The sequence below is a fragment of the Triticum urartu genome, chromosome 3 (genome assembly GCF_003073215.2).
Source record: "Triticum urartu cultivar G1812 chromosome 3, Tu2.1, whole genome shotgun sequence".
Lineage (NCBI taxonomy): Eukaryota > Viridiplantae > Streptophyta > Magnoliopsida > Poales > Poaceae > Triticum > Triticum urartu.
The window spans coordinates 74,383,906-74,392,870 of record NC_053024.1 but is presented as its reverse complement, the minus strand read 5'-3'; positions in this window follow the sequence as shown (position 1 = coordinate 74,392,870).

Here is an 8,965-nt window from a genome sequence, read left to right as displayed (position 1 = left end):
AGAGATAGAGGTGTTGATAAAATAAAATACGGACATGAGGGCATCATGATCATTCTTAGAACAGCAATATATATATATATTGTCATATGATGTCTTATGCTAAAGTAACAATTCAATCACAATTTCAAGTATGAATCATAAACTTCACTAAGAACCAACAAACTCTAATCTCAGTCATTGAGGCAATTGCAATTTATCATAACATAGGAAAGAGTCAATATAAGAGCTTTTCAGCAAGTCCACATACTCAACTATCATTTACTATTTCACAATTTCTAACACTCACGCAATATTTATGGGTATGAAGTTTTAATCGTACACAGAGAAAGATAGGGGCTTATAGTTTTGCCTCCCAACTTTTTACCTCAAGGGCAATGTCAACAATAATAGTTCATGAAAACTCACATCCAATTAGCTATATATATCAGGATCTTTCCGACACATTGTTCTTGCCAAAGGATAAAATGTAAAAAGGAAAGGTGAATATCACCATGACTCTTTGCATGAAGTATAAGACAAGAATAAAAGATAGGCCCTTCGCAGAGGGAAGCAGAGGTTGTCATGTGCTTTTATTGTTGGATGCACAAAATCTTAATGCAAAAGAACGTCACTTTATATTGCTACTTGTGATATGGACCTTTATTATGTAGTCAGTCATTTTTATTTCTTCCACATCACAAGATCGTATAAAGCTTATTTTCTCCACACTAATAAGTAATACATATTTATAGGGCAATTTTTATTGCTTGCAATGATGATAACTTACTTGATGGATCTTACTCAATCCATAGGTAGATATGGTGGACTCTCATGGCAAAACTGGGTTTAGGGATATTTGGAAGCACAAGTAGTATCTCTACTTGGTGCAAAGAAATTGGCTAGCATTAGAGGGAAAGGCAAGCTCAACATGTTGGATGTTCCATGACAATATAATTTATCTCAGATGTAAGAAAACATAACCCATTACGTTGTCTTCCTTGTCCAACGTCACCTCTTTAGCAAGTCATATTTTAATGAGTGCTCACAATCATAAAAGATGTCCAAGATAGTATATTTATATGTGAAAACCTCTCTTTCTTTATTACTTCCATTAATTGCAACGATGACCAAAACTATGTTTGCCAACTCTCAACAATTTTTATTCATCATACTCTTTATATGTGAGCTCATTACTCTCCATAAGATCCATATGATATCTTTATTTATTTTTATTTCTTCTCTTTTATTTTATTCCCTCAAGATCATAGCAAAATAATCAAGCCCTTGACTCAACACTAATCTTTATTATATAGCTCACGGACTCGATTACATAAGAAGATCATAAAGCAAAACTCAAAACTTGATCATATTAAAACTTTATTCTACTAGATCAAGATATTATGAAAAGGATTGAACTAAGAAAAACGGTAAAGATAAAAGTGATGGTGATACGATATCGGGGCACTCCCCCGAGCTTGGCAGTTGCCAAGGGGAGTGCCCATACCCATGTGTTTATGTCTCCTTCTTCGGAGGTGGTGATGATGGAGTTGTTGATGATGTGGGCTTCTTCCTTAATACGCGCTTGAGGATGGAATTTTGCTCCCTTAGGTCCTCAATCTCCCGCTCAAGGCTTAATACCTTTTTGCATAGTTCTTGTTTGTTCTCCTGCAAGAGAGGAAAATGGATAAACTCGATCTTAGGTTTCTTTGCTCTATTGGGAAGGCTTGACTTTTTTAATTCCACATTCATGTCCCTAGGTTGAGGTATTGGGACTTCATCTTCATCTGAGCTCGTCTCCTCCTTTCCCCTAGGCTCATAGTCTTCTTCTTCCTCCGTGCTCCAACCATAATGCTCCAAGTCCCCGTAGACCTTATGATCTGCAAGGTAATCAACACATAGCTTTCTCCCTCCGAATCTTGGGACGACATATTTCTCTAATCTGCCGCAGAAACAGCTCGAAACAAAGACAAAGGATATTTGCGTGATACGGTGGTCAAAACCTTTGGGAGATTATATAATGAATTTTTACCGACCAAAAGAAGTATCGTGCACGAAAACGGAGTCCGGAGAACACACGGGGTGTCCACGAGGCAGGAGGGCACGCCCAGGGGGGTAGGGCGCGCCCTCCACCCTCGTGGAAGCCCCGTGTCCTTCCCGGACTGCTTCTTATTTTCCTGTTCTATTAAATATTCCAAAACGGAGAAAAATTGCCATTAGAACTGTTTTGGAGTCAGTTTACTTACTGTACCACGTACCTATTCCTTTTCAGAGTCTGAAACATTCTGGAAAGTGTCTCTTATGTATTCCTCCGGGGTTACGGTTTCAATAATGTTAGTTTCAACATTTATGGGATTACCTGAGATATAACGTTTGATTCTTTGACCGTTCACCACCTTCGGATTTGTGCCTTCTAAGTTGTTGATTTTTATGGCAGCAGAATGATAGACCTGAAGGAAATATGCCCTAGAGGCAATAATAAAGTTATTATTTATTTCCTTATTTCATGATAAATGTATATTATTCATGCTAGAATTGTATTAACCGGAAACATAATACATGTGTGAATACATAGACAAGCATAGTGTCACTAGTATGCCTCTACTTGACTAGCTCATTGATCAAAGATGGTTATGTTTCCTAACCATAGACATGAGTTGTCATTTGATAAACGGGATCACATCATTAGGAGAATGATGTGATTGACATGACCCATTCTGTTAGCTTAGCACATGATCGTTTAGTTTACTGTTATTGCTTTCTTCATGACTTATACATGTTCCTATGACTATGAGATTATGCAACTCCCGATTACCGGAGGAACACATTGTGTGCTACCAAACGTCACAACATAACTGGGTGATTACTTGTTGAGTTGGCATAGATCGAGATTAGGATTTGTCATTCCGATTGTCGGAGAGGTATCTCTGGGCCCTCTCGGTAATGCACATCACAATAAGCCTTGCAGGCAATGTGACTAATGAGTTAGTTGCGGGATGTTGCATTACGGAACGAGTAAAGAGACTTGCCGGTAACGAGATTGAACTAGGTATTGAGATACCGATGATTGAATCTTGGGAAAGTAACATACCGATGACAAAGGGAACAATATATGTTGTTATGCGGTTTGACCGATAAAGATCTTCGTCGAATATGTAGGTGTCGGCGTTCTGGGAACGGGGGTCCCCAGACTTGCCTGCCTGCGGCCTGCGGCGTGGCTAAAGGGGGGCCCAGCGCGGCCCATTTTCACCAACACAAACCCAAGACCCTCGCGAGGGGCCAAGCCTCGCGGGGCGGACGACGCGGAGCTTCCTCAGGCACGGCCTCGTCAGGCTAGCTCACGAGGAGGCGGAGAGATCAAGGCGGGGTACCTCACGAGGTGCCCGTGATGCAAGCCATGACGACCGAGGGCGCCAGGCGGGTGCCAGCCCGTGCAGTGTCCTCCTTCCCACTTTGGTGCAAGGGGGGCAAGCGCGGCCGCGGAGTACCGAGGCATCAGGCAAAGGTTGCCATTTCGGTGCAACGAGACCAAGACCAGGTGGACTACGAGACGGAGGTCACCGTGGAGCCCAAGACGGCGTCATCACCAGAGCTTTGCGCAGGCGAAGACTACTTTTGTCAGGGTAGCTAGTACTAGCTGCCCCCCTTCAAATTAGCCCGCCATTGTTGGCTCCCTTCCCGCTCGATATTTGGGAAGAGGACCAGGGCCCCTATAAATAGGATCAGCCACCCGCTAGATGGAGGGGAGGACAGACGGACAAAGAGAGAGAGAGAGAGAGAAGGGTGACTGAGCTCCTCCTAGTAGTTCATCGCCCCGACCAAGAACAGACCCTCGCGAGGCTGTTCTTCCTTGTATTGTTCATCATCATCAGCCCAAGAGGCAATCCACCACACCACACACTGGAGTAGGGTATTACACCACAATGGTGGCCCGAACCAGTATAAACCCTGTGTCTCTTGTGTTGTTCTTTCCATAGTTTAGATCCTAGCAAGGCGGGGGGGGGGGGGGGGGGGGGGGGGGGGGGGTGCAGGTAGGTAGGAGACAAAATCTCCGCGCGCACCCCAATGTTCGAACCTCAAGGGTCTGCCGGAACCCGAAATCCGACATTTGGCGCGCCAGGTAGGGGTGCACCGGGATTCGTCTTCAACCACCCGTTCTCCTCCGACCATCACGCCCATGTCTGACGCTCGTCGGGCCCGCGCCGAGCGCCGGGCCGCGCTCGCTTCCCGCGTCGCCCAGACGGCCCCTATGGGCGGGCGCCTTCGCCGTTCCCCGTCACCTGCCGTCAACGCCGCCACCGGCCCGGCGGGGGACGAGCGGCAAGCATCGTCCCAGCATCCGTCCGTGCGGCAAGACGGTCGCACCGCAACTCCCTCGCTCACCCCGGCTGGTTCTTCGTCCCGCGCGGAGGCTCGAGCTGCACTCATCGCGGTGAACGAGCTCCTGCGCTACCGCCCCGTCGACGACGTCTACGAAGAATGGCTCGACCGCGTCGCCGAGCTCGTCCGCGCCGCAGGGGGCTCTCCTGCGCCGTCCGTTCCACTGCACCGCACCCCGCCCCGCGCGAGCAATGAAGCTCCGGCGGCGCCCCGACCGCCTCCTCCTCAGGAAGGTGCCATGGATCCAAGGCGCGTGACCCCTGGGCGGAACCCGCTCCGTCAGGTGCCAGCGCAGCAAGAGCAGAGCTGTCAGGAAGCCCCTCGCCCGCAAGAAGCTGCCCGGGCGCTCCCTGCTCCAGCATGTTGCGACCATGCTCCTGCCCCCGCGCTGCACCCAGCTGCAGCGCATGGGGATATGCAAGACCAAGCTCCCCGGCATCCAAGACCTCCCGTGGCCACGGCAGGCTGCCGCGCCTTCACCGCCGAGCTACGCAGCGTCGCGTGGCCCGGCAAGTTCAAGCCAGACTTGCCTCCTCGCTACAACGGCACGGCTGACCCTGCGGAGTTCCTCCAGCTCTACAAGCTGGGCATCGAAGCTGCCAACGGAGACTAGAAGGTCATGGCGAACTGGTTCCCCATGGCACTCAAGGACGGGGCCCGCACCTGGCTCCTGAACCTGGCTCCAGGCACAATCTCCTCCTGGGACGAGATGCGCACCCGCTTCATCGCCAACTTCCAAGGCACTCGCGACCGGCCACCCGCCATAAGCGACATGCGCCGCATCAAGCAGCAGCCCGGGGAGACCCTGCAGAAGTACACCCAGCGCTTCAACAACACGCGCCTCAAGATTCCCAAGGTGACCGAGGAGGCCATCATCTCAGCCTTCTCCGACGGCGTGCGCGACGTCAAGATGAAGGAGGAGCTGGCGATGCATGAAGACCTGTGCACTTCCTTGGAGCTGTTCAACCTGGCAACCAAGTGCGCCAGGGCCGAGGAAGGGCGCCTCTCCCTCCTCGAGCTGCCTGCTGCAGACCCAGAAGATAAGAAGCCCAAGGCCAAGGATGTGAAGCGCAAGGGGGCTGCCGTGCTCGCGGCAGAACCAGACACCAAGTGAGGCAGAGATCAGCCCGAACCTTCCAAGGGCGGCCGATACTGTGTGTACCACGACCTCCACACCCACAACACCAACGAATATCAAGAGCTCCGAGCCGTGCGAGAAGGAAGGATCGGCCGTCGCCCTGACCACAGTGACCGGGGCTACGGCCGAGGAGGAGGAAGGAACGCAGGACGCTGGGAAGACCGTGGCCCGCGCCAAGAGTGGCGCGACCAACCTCGCGAGGATCGCTGGCAAGACCCGCCTCGCGAGGGAGGCTGGAGAGATCAGCCTCGCGAGGGGGACTGGAGGGATCAGCCTCGCGAGGATCGCCCGCAAGGCAACGCTGGCCTCCCACCGCTGCCGCCACAGCCAAGGAGAAACGAAGACCGCCACCAGGACGAGGGGGCTGGGGGCTTCCAGGAGCCGCACGCGATTGCCTGCATCTTGGGCGGGGCACAAGCCCCAGCCTCTCAGCGCATCTTCAAGCAGTTCGCCCGCGAAGTGAACGCAGTCCTCCCCAGGCTCGAAGCCACGCGCCCTCTCAGGTGGTCGGCGCGCGCCATCACGTTCAGCTCAGCAGATCAGCTCAAGTGTGCGGCTACAGCCGGAGTTCTCCGATGCTTTGTTCCCCAATCATCAGCAACGTGGTGGTCACCAAGACCCTCATCGATGGCGGGGCAGGGCTCAACGTCCTGTCCGTGGAAACATTCAACAACCTCCAAGTGCCCTACAGCCAACTTCAGCCAACCAAGCCTGTCTCCGGTATCACTGACGGCTCCACGGTCCCGATTGGGCAGGTCCGCCTCCCTGTCACCTTCGGGGCACGCGACAACTACCGCACCGAGCTCATCGACTTCGACGTCGCTCACATTCGCCTGCCGTACAACGCCATCCTTGGGTACCCAGCGCTGGCCAAGTTCATGGCCGTAACTCACCACGGCTACAACGTCCTCAAGATGCCAGGAAGCGGCGGAGTCATCACGGTGCCATGTGAAGAGAAGGACGCGGTGTGTTCCCTGGAACGAGCCTTTCAGGCCGCGTCACTGGAAGACCTGGATCGTGGAAGCAGGATGCCTCCCGAGACCGCCCCTAAGAAGAAGATGACATCGTCCGGCCCAACCACTCAGGAGACAGGCCCCTCTGGGCCCACGCCTGCCCATGGGGAGCCTCCTTCCATCGCATAGGAAAGCGTGCCCGGCGCGCTCCTCAGGCAGGGCTCGGGGGCTCTCCCTTGGAGGGCCACCGACCTAGCTAGGGTCACGAGGGAGGCGCTTGGGCACCACATGGAGGCGTGTTTCAAAGCACGTTTCCCTCGGAAAGGAGCAAGGCAAGGAGATCCAGACCCTCAGGAGTTCATCAGCAAGGCCGTTCAGGAGCTACAGGAGTCAAGAGTCATGAAAGGCGGCCGCCGCCTACCAGCAGTGGCTCCCCATCCAGGCGAGGATGGTGGGCTGCACATCTGCATCGACATACCAGGGCTCAACCAAGTCGCCTCTCTGGAGCGCCTCTGGCCCTCGCGAGTGGGGCGCTGCGGAGGCCCACCCCACAGCTACGTTCGCATGCCTTACCGCCTGCCGAGCGCGGCTGACGCGTACCAGCGCCTCATGAGGGGCATCACGGAGGCACGAGAGGCCAGGCGTTTCACTGCCCTGGCAGGGATGGAGATGGCCCGCGAGGAGCCGCCAGCGCCTCCGGAGCCTCCCAAGGCCCCTGGGCCTGGGGGCTCATGAGGATCGGCTCCCGCAACCCACCGAGCCTGCTACATCAACGCTCCTTCGTCCTCAACATCATCAGGTGACACCTTTCCAGTTTTACTTCCAGCTGGGAGCGCCCCCCCAGGGCTACATTATTCCCAGGCCGCGTGGGTCCGTCCTTGCGGCATGTATCCCTTTTTTATTCCATGTTGTTAGCTTACCTTGTTGGGGGCGCCCCTCGGGCTGCATGACCCCCCAAGTCGCTCGGGCCTGACCTAGTGATGTCCGCATTCCCAGCATTTATCTGAACGAATCCACTCCTTCGCGGCTAATGTGTTTTACCTAGTTGCCTGCTCAGCTGACGCCAACTAACGAAGCTGCTCCCAAACGGCACGACGCTTGCGCATGGGTCCGTCCCTGCAACGCCGACAAACCTGGATGGCTGAGCTCTGGCCGCGGCAGCCCCGCATAGCGTCACCTCGTCAAGCCTTCAGTGCCTCACTACCCCTCGGAAGCAACCAATGGCTGACTGTCAATTGTCATGGCAACCCCTTGTTTTTTCTATGGTGGATCTGCAGGACCTCCTGAAGGAGCTGCGTCAGGCGAGGCCCTTGCGGCGTATCCTTCGCTCTTGCCCGCGCGAACCGCTTGCACGTTAAAGGGGGGGGGGTACATGAGCATCGCGACTCAGGGCTCTTACTGGCTCTCCAGCCCTCACCCTCTAGCCTTGACCACGGCATCGCGACCTGGCATACCAGCGACGGCTGAGACTCACTCGAGGGCCGGGACCCGAGGACGTAGAGCAGAAAGGGGAGCAAAGGCAAGAGGGGAGAGACACACGAGGACCTCGCCGGGCAACCTCGCGCTTGCCGATGCATGGACCCGGCGACACACTAGAGAGCGGCCCCTGATCCTCGAGATAAGTCATCACCCGGAAGCGCCAGCTACCGTGGCACCATCCCCGCACCTAATGCCATCCCGTGTTAGCGATGCCACTCTCCTTTCTCACCAAACGACGGCTGCTTGGGCGCCAAAGGGGACCTCCTGAGCATCGCGACTCAGGGGCTCTTACCGGACTCCGGGTCGCTCACCTCCTGGCCTTGACCACGGCATCGCGACCTGGCATACCAGCGACGGCTGAAGCCGCCTTGGGACTGGGACCTGTCGGCGCAGAGCACCAAGCCCTCGTGAGGTTCGAAAGGGAGGACTGAGCTAAGACGGAATGAGCAACTCGCACAATTCTACGACAGGGGTTATATTAACAAAACAGGATCACAGGCACCTTACAAGCCCCCACGGGACGCGTTTTTGATTCCTCGCAGGGAACAGATCCTAAAGGGACACAAACTACGCGCGTCCCAGCAAAAGACACCATCATCAACAGTGGGCCGTCAAGCACCGACGCCAACCCCATCCAGATCAGGGTCGGCGGCGGCCTGACGAGCCCGCCCTGCTCCAGGAGCGGCGCCGGCTCGGGGGCTCGTAGCTATCGTCGCTCGTCTCCGGAGTCGCCAAGAGCTCGCCGGAGTCGCTGGAACCTCCGACGCCTCCACCACCTGAGGAGCCGCCAAGGGGGCGGTTGGAGGGCCTAGTCCTCGTCGTGGCAGAGTCCTGGCCACCTTCCCCGGGGCAGCACTCCAGCCGGCGCCCGCTCGCATCAAAGACCTTGAAGAGCATCACCGAAGCGCCGTCGTAATCCAAGTGGACCGCGAAGACACCTCTTACCCTGCAAACCCGGGCGATCTCTCTCCAGCCCCGAGTCATGTAGACCTCGCCCGGGGCAACGACCGCGATCTCTGCCTCGGTTGCGAGGGTGCTG